Below are 20,767 nucleotides of genomic sequence, written 5' to 3' on the forward strand. Positions count from 1 at the left end.
TGAAATGTTTATATCCTTTTCTCCCAATGTAAGACTTAAAAGAGAGTGTTGGATATTGCAGCAAATTAGTAATTTTAAAGCATAACTTAGTGTATTAACTTAGGAGCAAAATAAATGATGTACATTGATTATTCAGTTGAGTTTGATACATTAACTAGAAATACATAAATGTATGATTACATTTCAAATGGACCATAAGAGTTAAAATGTTTTAGGTATGTTGAAATATGTTTAACTAAATGTCAATTACACCATTAATATCATTAAAATATCATAGTTTCCAAATAAATGATCATCATTGACCTTTTTTTCTTATTTCTGAGCTTAGTCATTTAATGTATTTTATTTCTGCTGTAATCAAAATGCTATTCATAAGTAAATAACAACAGAAAAATATATAAGTACGTAGATAACAAGAAGGTTTACGTCTACAATTTTCCAACTGAGATATAATCCTGAGGCTACCTAACACTTTCCATGGGATATAAAGACAAAGATAGTTTCATGGAAATAGATTTAGTTAAAATAATTCCCTTTAACAATTTCCCTTCTTCTGCTTCACAAAAGAAAGAAAACTACCTTAGGGGCATAAAAATCTCTGGGGCATTAGAGACGCTACTTGAAATGTTGATGGAGGTATTAAGAAAATTAAGATCGTGTCCAGGAAATGCAGTACCTAAGAAAAGAAAAGAAAATTAAGATTAGGTAACAAATTTTTTTTTTCAATTGAGGGGTACTCAATTATTTTTCTTAAAAAAATTGTAAAGAGTCTAATTCAATTGTCAATGATAAGTCACTAAAAGTACTTTTGATATGAGACTCCTAGTTAGGATTCTTCAGATAAACAGAACCAATAGGAGACAGAGATAAAGATATAGATAGATACAGAGACAGAGATAGAAATATAGAGAGATAGAGAGAGAGGGAGAGGGGGATAGAGATAGAGATAGAGAGGGGTGATAGAGATAGAAACAGAGACAGAGATAGAGAGAGAGAGAGATAGAGATGGAGATACATAGAGACCTATCTTAAGGAATTGGCTCTTGCAGTGGGGCTAACAAGTCTGAAGTTTGTAAGACTGGCTGGCAGGCTGGAAATTCAAGTAAGAGTTGATATTGCAGTCTTGAAACCAAAATCTATAGAGCAGCCAGTAGGCTATAGACTCAGGCAGGTTTTCTATGCTGGCTGCAGTCTTAAGGTAGAATTGCTTCTTTTTTGGGAAACCTCAGTCTTTGCTCTTAAGGTCTCCAATAGAATAAATGAGGCTTAGCCACAATATTGTAGGCAATTTGCTTTACTCAAAGTGTATTGGTTGTAAATGTTAATCACCTCTACAAATACCTTCACAGCAACATCTAGACTAGTGTTTGACCAGATAACTAGGCGCCATAGCCTTGCCAAGGTGACACATAAAGTTAACCATGACAGAGATATATGTGTTTTTTGCATATGACTCGAATCAATAAAACTGACTGACATTACTGTAGCAAAACTTTCATTCTCATCTACTTATTTAAGTGAACATAAGCTTTTCATCTCTAAGGAGGAGAAATAAAGCAAAGTTGATGCTCAACCCTGCCTAACAATTAGTAATATTCATCCATGTCTACAATAAACTAATTGTTTAAAAAATTATATCTATCCCCCTAAGAAATTCATTTGCTTAATAATTATGTATCAAAATGTGTAATACATTCATGCCATTTAGCCCAATTTTGTACTAATAACTAATGAAAACTCAATCCAAAAGTAACATTTGAACAGTTAGAACCTATGGACATGAATTTTAAAAATTAGTTCCCAAATGAGTACTCACGTATTTATTGCTGAGTAATATGATTAATAAGGGATTTTTAAGCATAAAAATCAATTAGGTTATAATTCAGAGGCAGAAATGCAAGTACAAAGAAAACTACAAGTAAAACAATAGAAGATTTTTAAGCATAGAAATATATTGAATTAAGAAACAATTCTGTGGGGGGATGGAATGGAAATAAAAGAACAAAGAAAACTACAAATAAAATTTCTGGTTTGAAAAGCATGGTCACCTAGTTTTGAATGGGTTATAGCTAGTAACACATTGCTATGGTTTTTGTTATATTGAGTGCTTTTAAAATGGCTTTATTCTAAAAGGTCAATATTTACATTATACTGAAAATTACATCCCTTATCATTGTTTACAGTGATGAAAAGAAATTTTAATGTCCCTTTAAATGTGCAGGAGGGTATATAGCTTTTTAGAATTATTTTAGCAGGTGTGTAAGAAAAAAATTAGGAGACTACTGTCATATACCGATATGCCTTAAGAATACAAAAGACATTTCTGTCTAGAAATAACTGTGCTAAGTGGAGGAAATTTTTCAAGTTCTCAACTCTACAGAATATATTGCTACAACACAACCGAACCTTAGAGATCATCTTGTGCAGCTTCATTGTGAGAAAATTGGGCCCAGAAACGGTAATAAGAGGGTCTCTTCACCCACTCCAATATCTTTGCCAACATCGTGATGTAGAGACCTCTTGCTGAGATGATTTGGCACAGCATCCTGCTATGTAGACAAGAATGTAAGGGCAAATATACAGTATCAGAATGGTACATGTGAACATTGTAATGGAATTTTATTAAGAAATTTTATTTACTTAGCACCTCCAAGTTTATCATTTTTTGCTTAGGATAGATTAAAAGTTTGTCCCTGAACTTTCAGAATTTAACAGATATTAATATGGACCTATTTGACAGTCTGATCCTGGCATATAAACTCCTGAAGTATAAAAAACTGGCTACCGAAGATCATGGCCCTCAGATCCCAAAAGCTCGAATCGAAGGGGAAGCTGAGTGCTTTACCCGAGGCAAAGTGCTTAATATAATCATGACTAGGCTTTCTAAAAGAAAATATGGAGAGAAAATACCAAAGTAGTATTGTATTCATTTGTATCAGTTTATATTATGTTGTAGGTGATTTTTTTCTTTTTTTTTTCTACAAATTTTGTTTAATGGGAAACAAACTCTGAATATTTCTGAAAACAACACAAGATTGTTTTCAGAAATATTCAGAGTTTCTAAGTTTCTTCACATTCACAAAATTTGGGAAGTTTAGACTGAAAAGCAGTATCAGGAGGAGAAGATAAATAATTTTAGAGCTTTAAATAGAGATCTACTAAGGAATATAAGGACTGATAAGAAATAAATATCAAGGCATTTATGCCTTTATATTTTCTATTTAATACAATTATTTCATGTAATCAATTGAAAAAGAGATAAAGCCCCACCCTGTTGGGTTGTGACACATCAGACTTAGCCCCAGAGTAGTATCACTGTCAATGAGGCACAATCCAAACAGGCAAAAAAGGTTTCAGTGGAATTTCATTCCTTAGTTAAACCTCTGTAAAGACAGTAAAGGGAATCTATTTCTATGCACTCAGCAAAATGTCAAAGTTAGTGCATCTTGTTTTCTCTTCTCTTCTCCAGTGCTCTCAAATGGCACATCCACCAGAGCCTTTCATTTGCCAAAACCAAGGTAAGAGGCCACAAAGAAAAGAAAAAAGAAATAAATAGATAAATACATAAAAACTTTCTCTGCAATCCCCAGTCTGAAACTGTTTCTTTCCCAACTCATTGATTTGCTGAGATTCAACCACTTTGCTGGGTCCTCCTCCCTTTCCCTTTCTCAAGCTGGTGATGAATATGGGTTGGATTGGGAGAGTGGGAGTGGGCTGCAAGTTACAGGATTCCTGAATCATCTTGCTTCATCTTTACCTTTATAAAATTTGTGAAAAATTAAACATTTACTCACAAAATCATAACAGATACACTGTATCATTTTCTGCAACATCAACAACAACAAAAAATCAAAATTTGTAGTGAACGTCCACTTTCTTTTTTTTTATTATTATACTTTAAGTTCTAGGGTACATGTGCACAACGTGAAGGTACTTCTCCACTTTCTTTTAAAAATGACACTGACAAAAACTCTCAGTCATTGAAACCCTGTGAAGTGTGTACTTCAGGGAAATCTGTGTTGATATGCATGTGTGCCATGTCAGAATCACTCACTACAGGAATACAGATTGCAGTGTCTGCAGAAGCGTACAGAAGCCACATAGCACTGCTTGGAAAGATCCGTCAGCACCAGCCATTTGCTTTTTCTCATCTTTGCTTAGAAAATTTCTCTTCCAGCCACCACAAGTGGGATATCTCCTGCTCAGTGGTAAATCACTTTTATTTCATAAAATGGCCTCTTAGAGCAATTTTTAATCTATTTTACTACCATGATGATCTGCCTGATCGCGCTGATGCCTTCAAGGTGACAGCACCCACTGCATAATTCTCAGCCTCCTGGATCACACCACAGCCCCTCACTGCCTTCATGCTGCAACATAGCAAAAAGCAAATCATTCTTGAATTGCTGAAAAAAAGTATGAATAAATTTAAAAAAACATTCAAAACAATTCCAAAAAAGCATGAATAAATTTTATAATACTTTCAAGGCAATTTCATTGTTTGATATTTATTTTCTAGATAATTGATCTACATAATTTAACCATTGTTTACTCCACCCAAATAAAACACAGAAAGAAGAAATGATATGAAAGGGATATAACTCTGGAGAAAGAAACACAGTCAAGACACTCTATAGATTGGCCCTTTGAAAATATATTCTCTCACTCTGCCTGAATTGTCACATTGAATTAGCCAGACTACATAAAACTCCACTGTTGGAGATATTTTGGGTTAACATATATCTTCCTTTGAAGCACGAACAATCTTGGAGTCTTATGTTTAAATCAGCTTCTTTTCATACTAAAAGGTGATTAGGGAGCGTTCATAAAAGATGGATTTTATTTGAGAGGTATGAAGGGTTTTTGTAGGGGAGAAACAGTAATATTGGAGCAAAGAGGCCTTCCATGAGAAGGGCAAGATCAAAGATTATACTTATAAACCTAGGAAAGCACTGAAGAGAGCGTCTAAAGAGGTTGGAAAGTATGAGTAGAGAGTTATGATACAAAAGATGCTCTGTGAGCATTATAATTTCACCCAGGGCAGTGTTTTGCCCTGGAAAAGAGAAGGAAATGTCTTCTAGCACTGAATACTACCCACAGACCCTCTTCATGGACGAGCCCTCCTCCCTGTCTAGCTTCTATTCAGTTACTCACTTAAGCAACATTTATTAATAATCCTCTGTTTATAAATTACAAGAAGAGTTAGATGGGGATTTGGAGGACTGGTGGATAAGCTAGCTATCATCTACAGCTCTACTTCCTGGGGAAATGTGCACCAAGTACCCCAATATATGAACTCAACTTATTGTGAGAAATGCATATAAGAAACAAGTCAGAATATTTTTAGAAAGCATGCAGAAAGAGGAAAATATTTAGCTACTTATAAGTATCTAAATAGAATGCATACATTTTATTGTCCTACTGAAACAATATATATTTTTTAGTCATTTATACAGTAATATAAATTAGTTTAACACAATTGATTTTTTCCTAATTCTTAAGCTGATACTATTGCCAGGAAGGGGAATTTTTATTTTGGTTTGAGATCTAGTCAGAAAACATCATTTTGTAGAGGTTGTACAGGCTGAGATACAGAGATGAAGAAAAACAAACAAACAAACAAACAAACAAACAAAAACTTACAGCAGTTTAAATCTAAAGGTCTGCTGAAAACCCAGTAGGAACTCAAAAATGTTTTTGGACAAATAGGCTATATATGATCAACTCAGGAGTGAAACATTAAGTAGAGAGATATTTCTTCTCATTTGTATTTATTAGGGACTACTCTACGGAAAAAGAAGGGAAGATTGCTGGTTGATGAGTTTGAGAAGGTGCCACAATCCAGCATATCCTACCTGATATATTAACTCAGTCAGAACAAAAGACGCAGAGGGGAGAGGGTTCTTATGGAGTTATAAAAAGTAATTCAATGCTAGCATTAAGTCTTTAAAGGAGTTTGTTGTTAAAAGGAATGAGGAACTGAGGCTTAAAATGACTCTACAAAATACATTTCACACCCTGAACTAGGCCCTCTATTTTAGACCAGTTGTACATCTCTCAGTTTGTCTCCATTTATAGACAGAAAAACACACTGAATTAGATCATTAACAAGACACACACAATGCACTGCCTTCTCAGTATAAGCAACCATAAAAATTCATTCTGGGGAAAAGTAAACCTGCCCTTCAACATTTCAGTTGTTGAAGATTGTGCTGAATTAGATTGCAAAGATTACATAATGTCTCTGGGGGTTGCAGGCCTTGCATCCTCTCCGCTGGCATGAAAACTGCTAGGTGCTCTCAAACAGCACTGGAATTAATATGTGCGCATGTCCTATCACTTCGTTTATACAACACATCCTTGGCTTTTAAGAAATGAACTTGATTAGCCTTCCTCCAAGTAATGTTCTGTCACTGTCCAAGACTAGGGGAATAGGTTCTGACTTTAAGAGATTTTAATCCCTGTAAAGAAGAGCTCTTAAAACGATCAGAATTGTAGAATATCAGAGTTCAATAGATCTTAGAGTATTTTTTAGACTAAACCCCTCTTTTTATAGATGAAGCCACTGAAGATCAGAAAATTATTTGTCCAGAATCACACACCTAGCTAATAGAAGAAGAGACACCAGGTCTTTGCCTATTGAGATTCAGGTTTAGATACTTAAATACTAAAACTATGCTGTACAGTCTCCAGGGAACTCTTTAAAAGTGAAATTCCCGCCTGTAGTCCCAGCTACTCGGAGGCTGAGGCAGGAGAATGGTGTGAACCCGGGAGGCGGAGCTTGCAGTGAGCCGAGATTGCGCCACTGCTCTCCAGCCCGGGCGACAGAGTGAGACTCTGTCTCAAAAAAAAAAAAAAAAAAAAAAAAGTGAAATTCCCATATGCCACTCCAGACAAATCATCAAAATCTGTGGGTGAGGAAACTTAGCTTCTGTATTTTTGTAAGTTTCCCAGGCAATTCTAATGTGGAACCAGTTTGGAAACCACTGGTCTAGGAAAAGAGTCTATCATCTTTGGCAAAGACAAACAAATACCTCCCTTTCTCTAGCATGTTCTTGGGTCTTGGTGTCCTTGTTCTTGGTGTTCTTGGACCTATTGTCCCAGGTCTAACTGTTGATAGAAACCCCTTTCACACTCAGAAATGTCCTAGTATGCATGTCCCAAGCTACATCCTATCTTTAATCTATCTAACTTTTAGGCATTGAAATGACATCTCCCATGGCAAATGCAAAAGTCCCCCTAAAGAGTTAAAAAGTTAAAGCTATGAGTCATGGTACCAAAAAATAATACAATTTATCAGCTATTCTGGAATTCTCCCCCTAAGAAAGAGATATTTTTATGTCTATATTGAATTTTGGCTTCCTAAGCTTAAGGTGACAATGTAGCCAGGTTTTCAAAGACTTTGGGAAGGCTAACTTCCTGGGATCTCCCTAAATTTAATATTACAGGAGTTCCCTACTTCCCTTAACAACAAATAGCAATTTATTAATGTTAGATGCAAGAGGAATAAAGGAATCCTGACACAAAACCAAGTTATTAACGAACATGCCTATACCTGTGACATATCCAGAAAACTCATTCGTACCATTGAAGGAATTGTTAACTTCCTGCATGTTTTTTTTTAATCTCCATTTCTATTTGTTGTTATTGTTTATTTTAGTCAGGATGTTTTCAGTTTGAAATAACAGAAATGCAATTCAACTAGCATGTGGTAAAAATTAATTTATTGACTGTGTAATAGGGAAGGAAAGGAATGGTCCCAGCATCAAACATTTTGTACCAACTAATATATTCAGGACCAGATCACCAAGATCCTTTCCCCTTGGAACATCACAGTGTACTCCATATAAATGTACAACTATTACATGTCAATTAAAAACAAAATTTTAAAAATTAGCCTTTTCCAGGCCAAGACAGGCGGATCACGAGGTCAGGAGATCGAGACCATCCTGGCTAACACAGTGAAACCCCGTCTCTACTAAAAATACAAAAAAATCAGCTGGGCGTGGTGGCGGGCACCTGTAGTCCCAGCTACTCGGGAGGCTGAGGCAGGAGAATGGCATGAACCCGGGAGGCAAAGCTTGCAGTGAGCCGAGATTGCGCCACTGCACTCCAGCCTGGACGACAGAGCAAGACTCCGTCTCAAAAAAAAAAATAATAATTAGCCTTTTCCTCACGTTTCAGCTCTGTGTCTTTCTAGGTGTGGGCCTCATTCTCTCGTATTGTTGCCTGGCTGTAGCCACATGATGAGTAGGATAGTTTCTAGTGGTCTTAGGTTCCTATCCTTCCAGTAAGGGGACCACAGAGGCAAGAAACAATTTTTCACCCTTGTCCCAATAGAAATATCCCAAGGAGTCTGATTGATTAACTGATGTCATTAAACTACCTCTCAACCAATGTATGCAGCCAGGGTAATGAGTGCTTCAGTTGGCCACAACTGTTATTCCCATCCACTAATACTGGGGTATATAAGGAAGGGGCCTATTATATAAGTAGGAAGGTGCATATGGGAAAACTTGTTGTGCAGTTTAAAACAATAACTACCACATAATAATACCACCATCCTCATAGAGCCTCAAACAATAAACACTTCAATTCAATAGATTAGTAGAGAAAATCTCAAAACATATTTAGGGGTAGACCTGCTTGCTTCTAAATTAAAGGTAAGAGGAATGCTGGATGAAAAATATAAAGCTTATTCTTCTAAATGCACTGTTCGAAATTCACTGAAATGGAGTAAGAATGTCCTTTCTTCACATAAGCACCTGAACCTCTATTGGGAAGTTGCCATTAGAAATGCATTACATACGAGCGAAAAAGCAGCTGAAATCTCTCTTTTATTCTAATAGGATTCTGAGTGCAGATGGAGGAGCATTAAATTACACAGGAAGTCTAGAGAAGAATGAAATCCAGACCCAGGATGTCCTAACCCTTCCCTGACCCTTAAAAACAAAAACTGTGCAATTGGCACTTTAATGCTTTATATTCACTTATCGGGTGGTAGCAAGAATTTGTGGATTACTGAAATGGAGCCTGAAGAAAACAGGTCAAAAAAGGCAGGCATATGAATAGGTATTTAATTGTTTCTCTGATAAATTTTAGAATATATTTCTTAGACCTTTGTCTCTGAGTTGGAACTACATTCAAATGTGAAAAGAAATATTGATTGAACACAGCTGGTGAGCATTTTAATATCAGTCCAAGAGGATGAAGCAGGAGCCCGTGAACTCCTCTCCAGTATAATCTCTGTTTATTATCAGATGCTTTCATACATTCAATTCTGCTCCAGGAATGCCTTTCAACACTTTGTAAATAAGAAATAGTAAATGTAAATGAGTCCGTAATTAATTTACAAAGAATAAAATGGAGGCATGAAGAAGTTGGTCTCCGTCTGAGAATTCCCGTAAATTATCATGGAGTCTAAAAACCAATTGCTGAAGGAGGATATGGTCAGTGCATTTGCAATGTTAGAGAAGGAAATATTTTTCCAAACTCAGCTGCTAACTACTGTACTCATTTCTATGCTTCAGGGAGCAACTTGTGATTCTTTAGATCAATATTTCTCCAAGTTTCAAGTGTTAGTATAAATGCACATTGTTGGCTATCACCCCATCTTTGCTGATTTAGTATCTGTGAAGAAAGGGCCTGTCCTAGAACCTTTATTTTAATAAGCATCCTCACATATTTCTTAAGCAAGCTAAACTTTAAGAACTACTGTTTTACTATTTATTAATTACCAGTACACTATTTTCCACCTCTAGTATATGATTTATTTTTCTCTTTATATTTAACTTTAAATAAAAACATTTGATCAGTATTGCCTTTTGCTCCTTAAGGAACTTAGGAAAGCATTCCTTAAGCACGATTCAAGGTATATCTAGCCTACCTGAGATATATAAACAAAAGTTCTCTATTATTCATTCAACAAATATTTACTGAATAATTATTTTGTGACAAACTCCACTCTCTGTACTGGAGACAGAACAATCACCAAATAGACAAAAATCACTGCCTCCACGGAATTTATATTCTAGGTGAAAGAGAGGTTTCTCATAAGACTTAAAAGATGAAACTATATAATATGTTAGATAATAATACTTTCTAAGGAAAAAAAATGAAACAGAATATAGCAATAGGTAGCACATAGGTGCTATGGTTTGAATGTATCCCCTCCAAAATTTATGTGTTAGAAACTTGTTCCCCAGTGCAGCAGTGTTGAGGCCTAATGAGAGCCATTTAGATCATGAAGCTTCTGCCATGCCACTATAAAAAGTACTCACGGGAGTCGGTTCTCTTTTGCTTTTCTGCCATGTGAGGACACAACATTCCTTCTCTCTGGAGGAAGCAGCGTGTGAGGTACCATCTTGGAACCAGAGAGACCAGGATCTAACCTGATGGCACCTTAATCTTGAACTTCCCAGTATACAGGACTGTGAAAGAATAAATTTCCATTCCTTATAAATTAACCAGTCTGTGGAATTCTGTTATAGCAACACAAAACAAACCAAGACAATAGGTGAAAGGAAAACAGTATTTGAAATTTTAGACAGGGCAGTCAGGGAAGGTTCCACTAAAAAGGGAACATTTAATTTCAAGCCTTAGAAGGTAAAGAAGTGTGGATATTTGGGAAAGGAGAATTTCTGGCACAGAGACCAGCAAATGCAAAGATCCTGAAGGAGCAAAAGCATGCGTGGTATGTTAGATGAAGACGAAAGAGATCAGTGTGCTTGGAGCAAAGTGAATAAGAGAGCAGTGGAAAATAAGATCAGAGAGCTGGAGAAAGGCAGATCAAGTAGTATCTTACAGGTTCTTCTAAAGACTTTGGTTACATTATGAATGAGATAGGAAGCAATGGGGACTAAAGATTCTGAACACTGTTCTTTTTACTCAGAAAGCAAAAGTAAGAGAGGGCGTATAATAGCATGGCTTAGAATGCAAATCCCTGACTGTGGAGGATTTTACTTCCAGCAATACGTAGTTCAGTGCTTTGGGCCAAACCTGCTAAAGATAATAAAAAAGACTAGCTAATATTTTTTAACTTCCTAAATGCATTAAAGAACTAACAATGCAATTAGGAATTATCAAATTTAGGAGAAATTTGGAAGAAAACAGGAATCCAAAGAGATGAGCCTAACATTCAAAACCACCCCACCAGTGGGCATTTGTAAATCCAAAAAGGGATGATTAAGAGGTTGTGCAACACTTTTTACAACGTCACTTGAATAGGAACATATAAGTAGGGGTCAAAGTTGGGGAAAATAGAAAACTCCCTATTTAATTTGGGGCTCAGAAGGGCTGCAAACTGCATTCCATGAATAAGTGAACTGGAAATAATCAAAGAACTATACGGACTGCAGCATCTCTCTGCCATCAGATTTTCTGGGTAACACAGAATATCTCGAATCCTAAAATTTGATTTAGGAGATCCTAGATTAGTACTGCCACCAGGCACATAAAAGAAACAAGAGTAAATCTTCCCTGGAGGAATTCACATCATCTTAGGCCTCAAATTATTTCTATAAATAATTTTTTCAAATACACTATGCAGCACCTAATCAAAGATAATGAGAAACATGAGGAAACAAGATAAAATGAACAAGATCTGGTACAAATAACAGTCAGCAGAAACATCCATAACTTCTTCAGTTAGTAAAGTTGTCAGAAACAGAACATAAAACAATTACCATGTCTATGAAATGAAGCTAAAAGGCCAACTTTTAAGTTTCCAGAATGAACTGGAAACTGTAAAAAGTAAACATTGCTTATTTGAAAAAGAACTAATTTGATAGTGAACATTCCCAACACAAAGAAATGATAAATGTTTGAGATGACGGAAATGCTGATTACCCTAATCTGATCGCTATAAATTATATGTATGGAAACATCACTAGTACTCCCACGAATACGTACAATTATCACCTGTCAATTAATAAAAATAAAATAAAACAAACAAAAAGGAAATTCTACCATATTGGCCAGGCTGGTCTTGAACTCCTGACCTTGCAATCAGCTCCCCCCACCCCCCTTTGCCTCCCAGAGTGCTGGGATTACAGGAGTGAGCACAAAAAGGAAATTCTAAAACTGAAAGTACAAATAAGCTAAATTAATAACTCAGTGGATGAGTTTAAGAACAGATTAAAGAAAGATGGAAGATCGGTCAGGAAGAACTACTCACAATGATACATAGAGAGACAAAAATTTGAAAAATACAGTAAGGAGGGTTTGATTCATTGAGAAAACAATGAAAGATCTAGCATACATTTAATTGTAGTTGTAATAAAAGATAAGAGAGTGGGACAAAAATATTTACATAATATTGGCTGACAATTTTCCAAAATTAATAAAAGAAGCAAGCCACAGCTTCAAGAGGCTACAGGGCAGATTAAAGGAAATTTACACATAGATACATCATAGCAAAACATATAATCAAATAAAAAACGAATGACCTTAAAAGCATCCAAGGGAAAAATAAAATATAAATTATTTTCGAAAGAGCAACAGACTAACAGATGACTTTCCAAGAGCACCAATGAATGAAAACTTACAGTGTAAAATATCTTTAACATACCAGTAGAAACACAACTTTCCACTTAGATTTTTATACTCCGCAATATCATTCTTCAAAACTGAAAGTGAAATATATACATTTTCAGATAATAAAAAATTGACATTCAGTTAATTCAAAATCAACTTCCAGTAATAGTAGGAGATAAGTGGCCCTGCAAACGTGCAGCAGATAGCAATTATAAAACATGAAAGACATTAAAAACAAAACTGCCTAAAGTTACTTAGAAGTATCTAAAAGCATAAATAAAAATACAAAAACTGCGTGGAAGAGCTAAGAATTGTGAGCTCACAATATAAAAACCACAGAGACCCAAATGCAGAATCTGAACTACTTAAATGCCTGATTGATAACTATTCGTATATTTTAAGGCTCCAGGAGACACCACAGAGAAGTAGGCAGAGGGAAGATAATGTGTATTCTAGAAAAATATAGTGATATTGAGCAGAATCTATGAATTGGATGCTTTTCTTGAAAAAGCATGTTCCCAGTTACGAAAAGTTCAAGTAACAGAAAACCTAAAGATCAGAATACAGATCCCAAAGCAAACAAACCTGCAAGAAATTACTTGTATCTTAGAACCATTCCATGCTCTTTTTGCCCTGTTCTATCTTTGCACTGCTTTTAAAACCTGGTTTTCTGTGGGTTTTCCCTATGCTAAAAATCTTGGTAGATAGTTAAGTATTTTGGCACACGTGGCACTCACTTCAGAGATAGTTATAATGTCTACAAAAATATTCAAAGAATTGGCCAGGCATGGTGGATCACGCCTATAATCCCAGCACTTTGGGAGGCCGGGGCGGGTGGATCACCTGAGATCAGGAGTTTGAGACCAACCTGGCCAACATGGAGAAACCCTATCTCTACTAAAAATACAAAAATTAGCTGGGCATGGTGGTGCGTACCTGTAACCCCAGCTATTGGGGGGCTGAAACAGGAGGATCGCTTGAACCTGGAGGTGGAGGTTGCAGTGAGTCAAGATGGTGCCACTGCACTCCAGCCTGGGCAACAGAGTAAGACTCCATCTCAAATTAAAAAAAAAAAAAAAAATTCAAAGAATTGAAGAAAAATATGGTGTCAATGAAAATAGGCATTTTATAGTTTTAACATTTATACTTCTTTGGCTTTAGAATTATTACTTAACAATTTTTATTTCAGTCAAGAAATAATATTTCTTAATATAATATAATATAATAATAGTAATATAATAAAATTATTATGGTAATATTTATACTATTATAAATATAATATTTCAAACAAGAAATAAATATTATTGTTAAATAATAATTGTAAAGCTGAAGAAGTACAAATGATAAAACTACAAAATCTCCTAGATGTACAAAACAATACATCAGAGATGCCAAAAACCACAGAGAATTAGTCAACCGAATTGGTTGAACTAGTCAGTTAAATAAGAAAAAAGAGATGAATAAAAAGGTTAAAATTGATGAATTGAACTACATTAAAATGAAGAACTTCTATTAATCAAAAACACTATTACTGAGTATTCTCACTTATAAACAACTCTAAACAACAAGAACACATGGACGCAAAGGGGAAAAACAGACACTGGAGCCTCCTTGAGGGTGGAGTTGGGGAGGAGACAGAGGATCAAAAAGCTGCCTATGGAGTATGATGCCTATCACCTGAGTGATGAAATAATCTGTACACCAAACCTCTGTGACATGCAGTTTACCTATATATAACAAATCTGCATGTATGCCCCTAAACCTAAAATAAAAATTAAATTAACAAAAAGAAAAAAGAAATCTGTTGAGGATGTGGAGAAATTGGAACTCCTCCACACTGTTGGTGGGAAAAAAATGATGCGGCCACTATGAAAAACTGTGGAGATTTGTCAAAAATTAAAAATGAGAATTATTATCCAGCAATCCCATTTCTGAGGACACATCTAAAGTATGCAGTGCAGGCCCCGGAAGAGATAGTTGCACACCCATGTTTATTGCTGCATTATTCATAAAAGCCACAAGGTGGAAGCAACCCAAATGTCCCTTGACATGAACAGTTAAAGAAAATGTGGCACATACATAGAATGGAATATCATTCAACCTTAAGAAAGAAACCTTGTCACATTCTGTGATAAAGATAAACCTTGAGAATATTATATTAACGGAACTAAGCCAATAACAAAGTAATAAACACTGTAGGATTTTACTTATATGAAATAATCTTCAGTAGCCAGTCTCATAGAAACAGAAAGTAGAATGATGTTTGTCAAGGGTTAGGGATTGGGTAAAATGGGCAGTTGTTACTTAAAGCGTATTGAGTTTTAGTTTGCACGATATAAAAGTTCTAGAGATCTTTTGCATAACAATGTGAATATAGTTAACACTATTGAACTGCACACTTTAAAAGATTTAAAATGGTAAATTTTATGTTGTGTGTATTTACCAAAATTAAACACAAAAACATGTAACTAAAAAACGCTATAAAAGAGTAAAATGTGAGTCATAGAATGAGAGAAAACATAACTGAAATCTCGTATCAGGACTACATTAAAAACTTCTGCAAACTAATATGAAGGAGAGATGACTATGGTAAAAAGCAAAAAGGAATGGACAGGAAACTTGAAAAGAGAATTCAAAAGAGACATCCAAATGACTCGTAAACAGAAAAAGATTCTCAACCTCATTAGTAACCAAGAAAATGCAAATTAAAGACAAAATATGTTCTCACTACATATTTATCAGAATGACTAAAATTAAAACAATGAAAATTCTCACACTCTGCTGGTGGGAATATAAATTGGTCAAGAATTTGGAAAATTATTTGACATTAACTGCCAAAGTTGAACATACACAGATCCTATCCTCAGCAATTCAGCTTCTAAGTATGTCCCCTGCATGTGCAACAGGGGACATGTACCAAGTGTTCATAGTAACATATTTATAATAACCAAATATTGAAAACAACCTAAAGGTTCATAAAAGTGGAAGAATAAGTTGTAATATCCTCATTCAATTGAATACCAAAAAACAATGAAAACGAACAACTATAGAAACAATTAGGAGTAAATGAACTAAAATTCCAGAGACAGAATAGTCCTTCCTAGATGAGATGTTGATCATGATCGCCAGTTGTTTTCTTCTCTGGAGGCATTTGCTGATTTCTCTTCTGCTGGTTTCTTTCTGCTTACATTCTTGGCATTAAAATCTCTAGTTGAGACTTTGTTCTCAGCTCATACCAGGAATTGGCAGAGTTTTGGTGGCTTTGAGGAGCTCCTACAATAGATTAAAAAATACAAAAGCCCAATTTTTTGTAATTTTCTTTTCTTTTTTCTTTAAGAGACAAGGTCTCCCTCTGTCACTCTGGCTGAAGCACAGTGGCACTATCATAGCTCACTGCAGCGTCCTCAAATTCCTGGGCTGAACTAATCCTTCCACCTCAGCCTCTTGAGTAGCTAGCACTACAGGCGTGACACCATACCCAGCTAAGCTTTTTTATTTTTTGTAGAGACAGGGTCTCTCTGTATTGCCCAGGATTACCTCAAACTCCTGGCTTCCAGTGATCCTTCCGCCTTGGCCTCTCAATGTGCTGGAATCACAGGCATGAGCTGCTGTGCCTAGCAATTTTCTTTTACTATAGCATCCTGCTCTGATTTTAGTTTTAGAGTTTACTAGACTGGTAAGATGAGTTGAAGAGTATTCATTCTTTTTATATTCTACAGAAAAGTTTTAAAGCATTGAAATTAACTCCTTTATGAAGGCTTGATAGAACTCACTAGTAAAACTGTTGGTGTCTATCTAGTGTTTTCTTTCTGAGGGTATTTTTACTGCTTTAATTTCTTTAGTAGTTATGTGAGTACTAAAAATTCTTATTCTTGATTGAGTTTTGTTAAGTTATGCTTTTCTAGGAAATTGTTCATTTGTCTATGATTTTTTTATTCATTGGCATAAATTTGTTCACAGAGATCTCTTGCTCTCTTCTAAACGTCTGTTAATTCTCCAGTGATACCATTTGTCTTTGATTTACCATTTTATTATGGATATTTTCAAACATACTCAAAAGCAGAGAGATTAGAGCAAACCAGGATAGTAAGTCACTTTATAACTATTTTCAATTTTTCTGTTTTGGCTCTTTGGATCACTTTGCACCTGAGATTTTTCTTGGAGATTACATACTATACTTTTGACTTTTAATCCAATCTATCTCTGTCTTCTAAGTGGAGAGCTCAGATTCTTTTTACCAATTCCTTTTTTCATAAGTTTAAGTTTCTAATTCCATTTTTTTCTATAGTTCTGAAGATTACATACTCTATTTCTATTCATTTACTGGTTAACTTTAAGATTTTAATATGCAAACTTCTTTGATCTAAAATTTTTCAACATTTCAAACTTTCTCCCAAATACAAATATTTTACATTTAACTCTTTTCATACCCCCTCATCATACATGTTAATTTTTCTAAATATTTATGTTCTATCACAATTTAACTACCCAAATCAAATATGGCATTTATACCATCCAATTTTTCTTCAGATTTACCTACATATTTCCCAGATATCTTGCTCACCAGTCCTTCTTGCATGTCTGAATTCCAACTTACTTTCTTCTTAGAGAACATCATATAAATGTTGAGATATAATTTACATACTATATTAGTTTCCTAGGACTTCTATAACAGATTACCATAAACTTAGTGACTTCGAACAGTAGAAATTTACTCTCTCACAGTTGCAGAGTCCAGAAGTTCAAAATCAAGTTGCTGTTAGCGCCAGCCTCCCTCCAGAGGCTCTATGGGAGAATCCTTGCTTGCCTCTTCTAGCTTCTGATGACTTCTAGCATTCTTTGGCTTGTGGCAGCATAATTCCAAACTCTGCCTCCATCTTCACAACGGTCTTTTCTCTGTGTCTCTCAGTGTCTTTTCATTTTATAAGGACAGCAGTCACTGAATCTGAGGTGCTAAATCCAGAATAATTTCTTTAGATCTTTATCTAATTGCATCTGCAATGACCCTATTTCCAAATAAGGTCAGATTCTGGGATTCTAGGTGAGCATGAATTTTTGCGGGGACACTATTCAACCTCTACATGTGCTGTACAATTCACCAATTTGTACAGAGTAAAATGTAAAATTCATTTTTTTGTATATTTAGAATTCTGTAACCATCTCCACAATCAATTTCAGAACATTTTTGTTGTCCCCAATAGGAACCCTGTACTGTCAAATGCATCTTTTAAACTTTTCTTTAGTGAGAAACTTAGTGGTTGCAAATTTTTTCAGTTTTCCAAGTCTGAAAATGTCTTTATTTTGTATTCGTTCTTAAAAATCAACAAAAATTCATAATTGTAGGTTGACATTTATTTTCCCTCAGCAGTTTAAACAAAATTCCACCATTTTCTGGATCTGTTATTGCTATTGAGAAGTCTGCCATTAGTCTAATTGTCATTTCTTTGTAGCATCTGTCCTCTTTCTTTGTTTTTAAAATCTTCCCTTTATTTTTAGACTTCTGCAGTTTCACTATGATATGTTCAAGTGTGATTAGAATTTGTTGTAATTATCAAATCTTTAGATTTGTATATTTCATCATATTTAAAAAATTAGCCATTATATTTTCACAAATCCCTTCTTTTTATTTTTCTTACTCTCCCCTTCTGGAGATAGACCCTGGTAGTGGGGAATCAGATTCCAATTAGCTCAGCAGATTGCTCTGTTCTGGTCCCATTTTCAGCAGAGGGGTTGTACTGTACAATTCTGTGACTGACAGTCAAGCCAACTCAGAGAATCGTGCTATTAGTCACAGAAGAAGCTGTGGAGAAGCATGAGTTCCTCAGTATAAAGCCATTTCCATGCCATCTGAGGGAAAATTCAAAGCCCATGCCTTACTGAGAATAGTGGGTATGTTAAGCCATCTTTCCAGATTAAGAACTGTGTTGCTATATTATAAATGAAGAGAAATGTTCCTTGGAACTATTGCTTGGCCTACAGATAAATATTTGAGTTTAGCAACTGATCTCTATTCGTTTTTTTCCCTAATCTTCCAGAGTAAAAGTGTTATAGAAATCCCATCAATCATATTTTGCTGTTTCAAAGAAAACACACAATATTGAGCAATTATTGTAGCTGATATCCCAGTATGTAATTCTAGTTAATTACTGCCAGTTATTATGGTTTTTTGTTCACAATATTTATCTTTCAGTGAGCAAAACTCAGTCTCGGAATAAGACATTATCTTATTCATTATGCCAGAAATGAATTTCTAAAATACATTATTAAAATAAACTATTACAAATCCAACTGTCTAAATGGAAGCTGTGTCTTTGTCATAAAGCTTACTCAGGATACTTGGAAACTATAATTTGAAAAACAGAAATAAAATATGTCCCAGGGCTATGGTCCATTTGTCAGAACACTTCCACGCACACACTTTAATTTGATCTCTCTACATAATAAAAGATATTTACATATGTTTGGCAGAAGTTCTTGCTGTATTGATGTGTTTGTCTTCTCTTTTTTCCAAGAAGGTAGACAGTGTCTTTCTAATATCCTCTCCTTAGTGTGGTGGCCACTGCCAGGCCTGCCCACGGAAAGCCCTTAAGTAGACTTAAATGGAAAACTCAGATAAGGAGAGACTGTCCCTGTGCTAGCAAAGCAACAATTTCACGGCCTGGAACCCAGATTTTTGGTCTGGTTCACATGCTTCCTAGAGAAGGTTAAGTATTACCTTTCAAGGCAATATGTTATTTCTGGGTGCTGATGTGGCTGGAAATACAAAGAACAGCAAGTTCATCCTCAACCTGGCAGGCATTCCCCTTTTCAGGGGCTGCCAAGACCCCTGAGATTGGCTGTGCCTCTGCCTGATATGAGGGGGAAAGCGAGGAGCTGCACCTACATATTTGTGTCCCTGTCTTTATGTGTTTCTGCTCTGCTACTGTGATGCTTCAGGAGTAAGCTGAGTCCAAGTTATAGTTCTTACCAATCCTCAAACCCAAATCAGATTCCATTGTCCAGTCCAGATGCTCAGGGACATTTGTAGGGCATGAAGCAAAAACTGCTCAAAGGTAATCTTTTGTGAAAGTCTATATCCATTGGAGATATTATGCTAGTTGTCCTGGGGTTTCTTTGAGGGTGAACGTGTGAGTCTGTGTCTTTGTTGGAGAGTGGGACATGGATGGTCTTGGACAACTGAACGGGAAGAAAGTTCTAGAAGATCTACATCTTGCTCCCTGGGAAGCCCAGGATGGGTAGCAAGCCCACAAAGGAGTTTTCCCTACACATGGCACTGAAAACATCGAACTATTGAATTTCAAGAACCTGCGGGTGTTTGTGCCATGAACAGCAACCACATAGGGCTAGAAATTTGAGACCCTGCCTTCCTTTCCTAAGCACCACATACATCCTCTGTATCATCCTAGATGCAGGAAAGAGCCGTGGTCAAGATTAATACCTTATTTCTCATCCACTTCTGACAATAGAGAAACCAGGTCAGGGTTCAAGTTGATTTAGAGAAAATAAAGTAATGGATTATTTCCTTCAGATCTGACTATGTGGCTTATGATTAATACTATATACCATACATATTTACAATTTATCTTTCAAACTGAGTAAAATTTCAAAAATATTATCTATCACTTACTTGTAGTATACACACATACACACACACACAAATGCGCACATAGGTATGTATACACACAATGGAACACATTTTTCCTTATTCCATTTCTCTTTTGTGTGTTATTTTTCATTTTCCAAACTCCTAGACTTGTATGGTCTTCCTCCCCATGATTGTGATTCTCCTACGTTTTTCTCTTCTTTTGTAATATAATCCTTAAAAATCTTTTGCAGATGCCTCTTTTCCACTCTGTCCTTCATCTTCACCTTCTTCACCTATCAAGAACCATTGATAACTGGCTCCACTATCATTATCTTTGGCTGTGGGATAGCACTGCTGTGCCTCCCCCTTCTGCATTATTTTCTTTTCTTTTGAGGTGATACACTCTTCTTTCCTGCTTTGAAACTTTATTTAACTGGTGGACTGAAAAGATGTAGACTTCTTTTGCAAGAAGCTTAGTAGTAAAATGAAAGAAACAGGCTGGGCACAGTGGCTCACACCTGTAATCCGAGCACTTTGGGAGGCTGAGGCAGATGGATCACTTGAGGTTAGGAGTTCGAGACCAGCCTGACCAACATGGTGAAACCCCATCTCTACTAAATACCAAAAATTAGCCCGGCGTGTCTCGCA

The 20,767-nt window shown here is 35.7% G+C and overlaps 1 long non-coding RNA gene across 1 annotated transcript in view; it reads right to left on the reverse strand.

Moving 5' to 3' along the window:
• Positions 1–286: 286 nt before the first annotated feature.
• LOC134732894 (uncharacterized) overlaps positions 287–20,767 on the reverse strand; it is a 99,183-nt gene continuing 78,702 nt past the window's right edge. The window contains exons 2-4 of the long non-coding RNA XR_010116460.1: positions 4,269–4,370; positions 2,407–2,549; positions 287–676 (exon numbers count right to left, since the gene is read on the reverse strand). This is a non-coding gene — a long non-coding RNA (uncharacterized lncRNA). The remainder of the gene's footprint in view (positions 677–2,406; positions 2,550–4,268; positions 4,371–20,767) is intronic.

Source organism: Symphalangus syndactylus, chromosome 17 (genome assembly GCF_028878055.3).
Source record: "Symphalangus syndactylus isolate Jambi chromosome 17, NHGRI_mSymSyn1-v2.1_pri, whole genome shotgun sequence".
NCBI classification, from domain to species: domain Eukaryota; kingdom Metazoa; phylum Chordata; class Mammalia; order Primates; family Hylobatidae; genus Symphalangus; species Symphalangus syndactylus.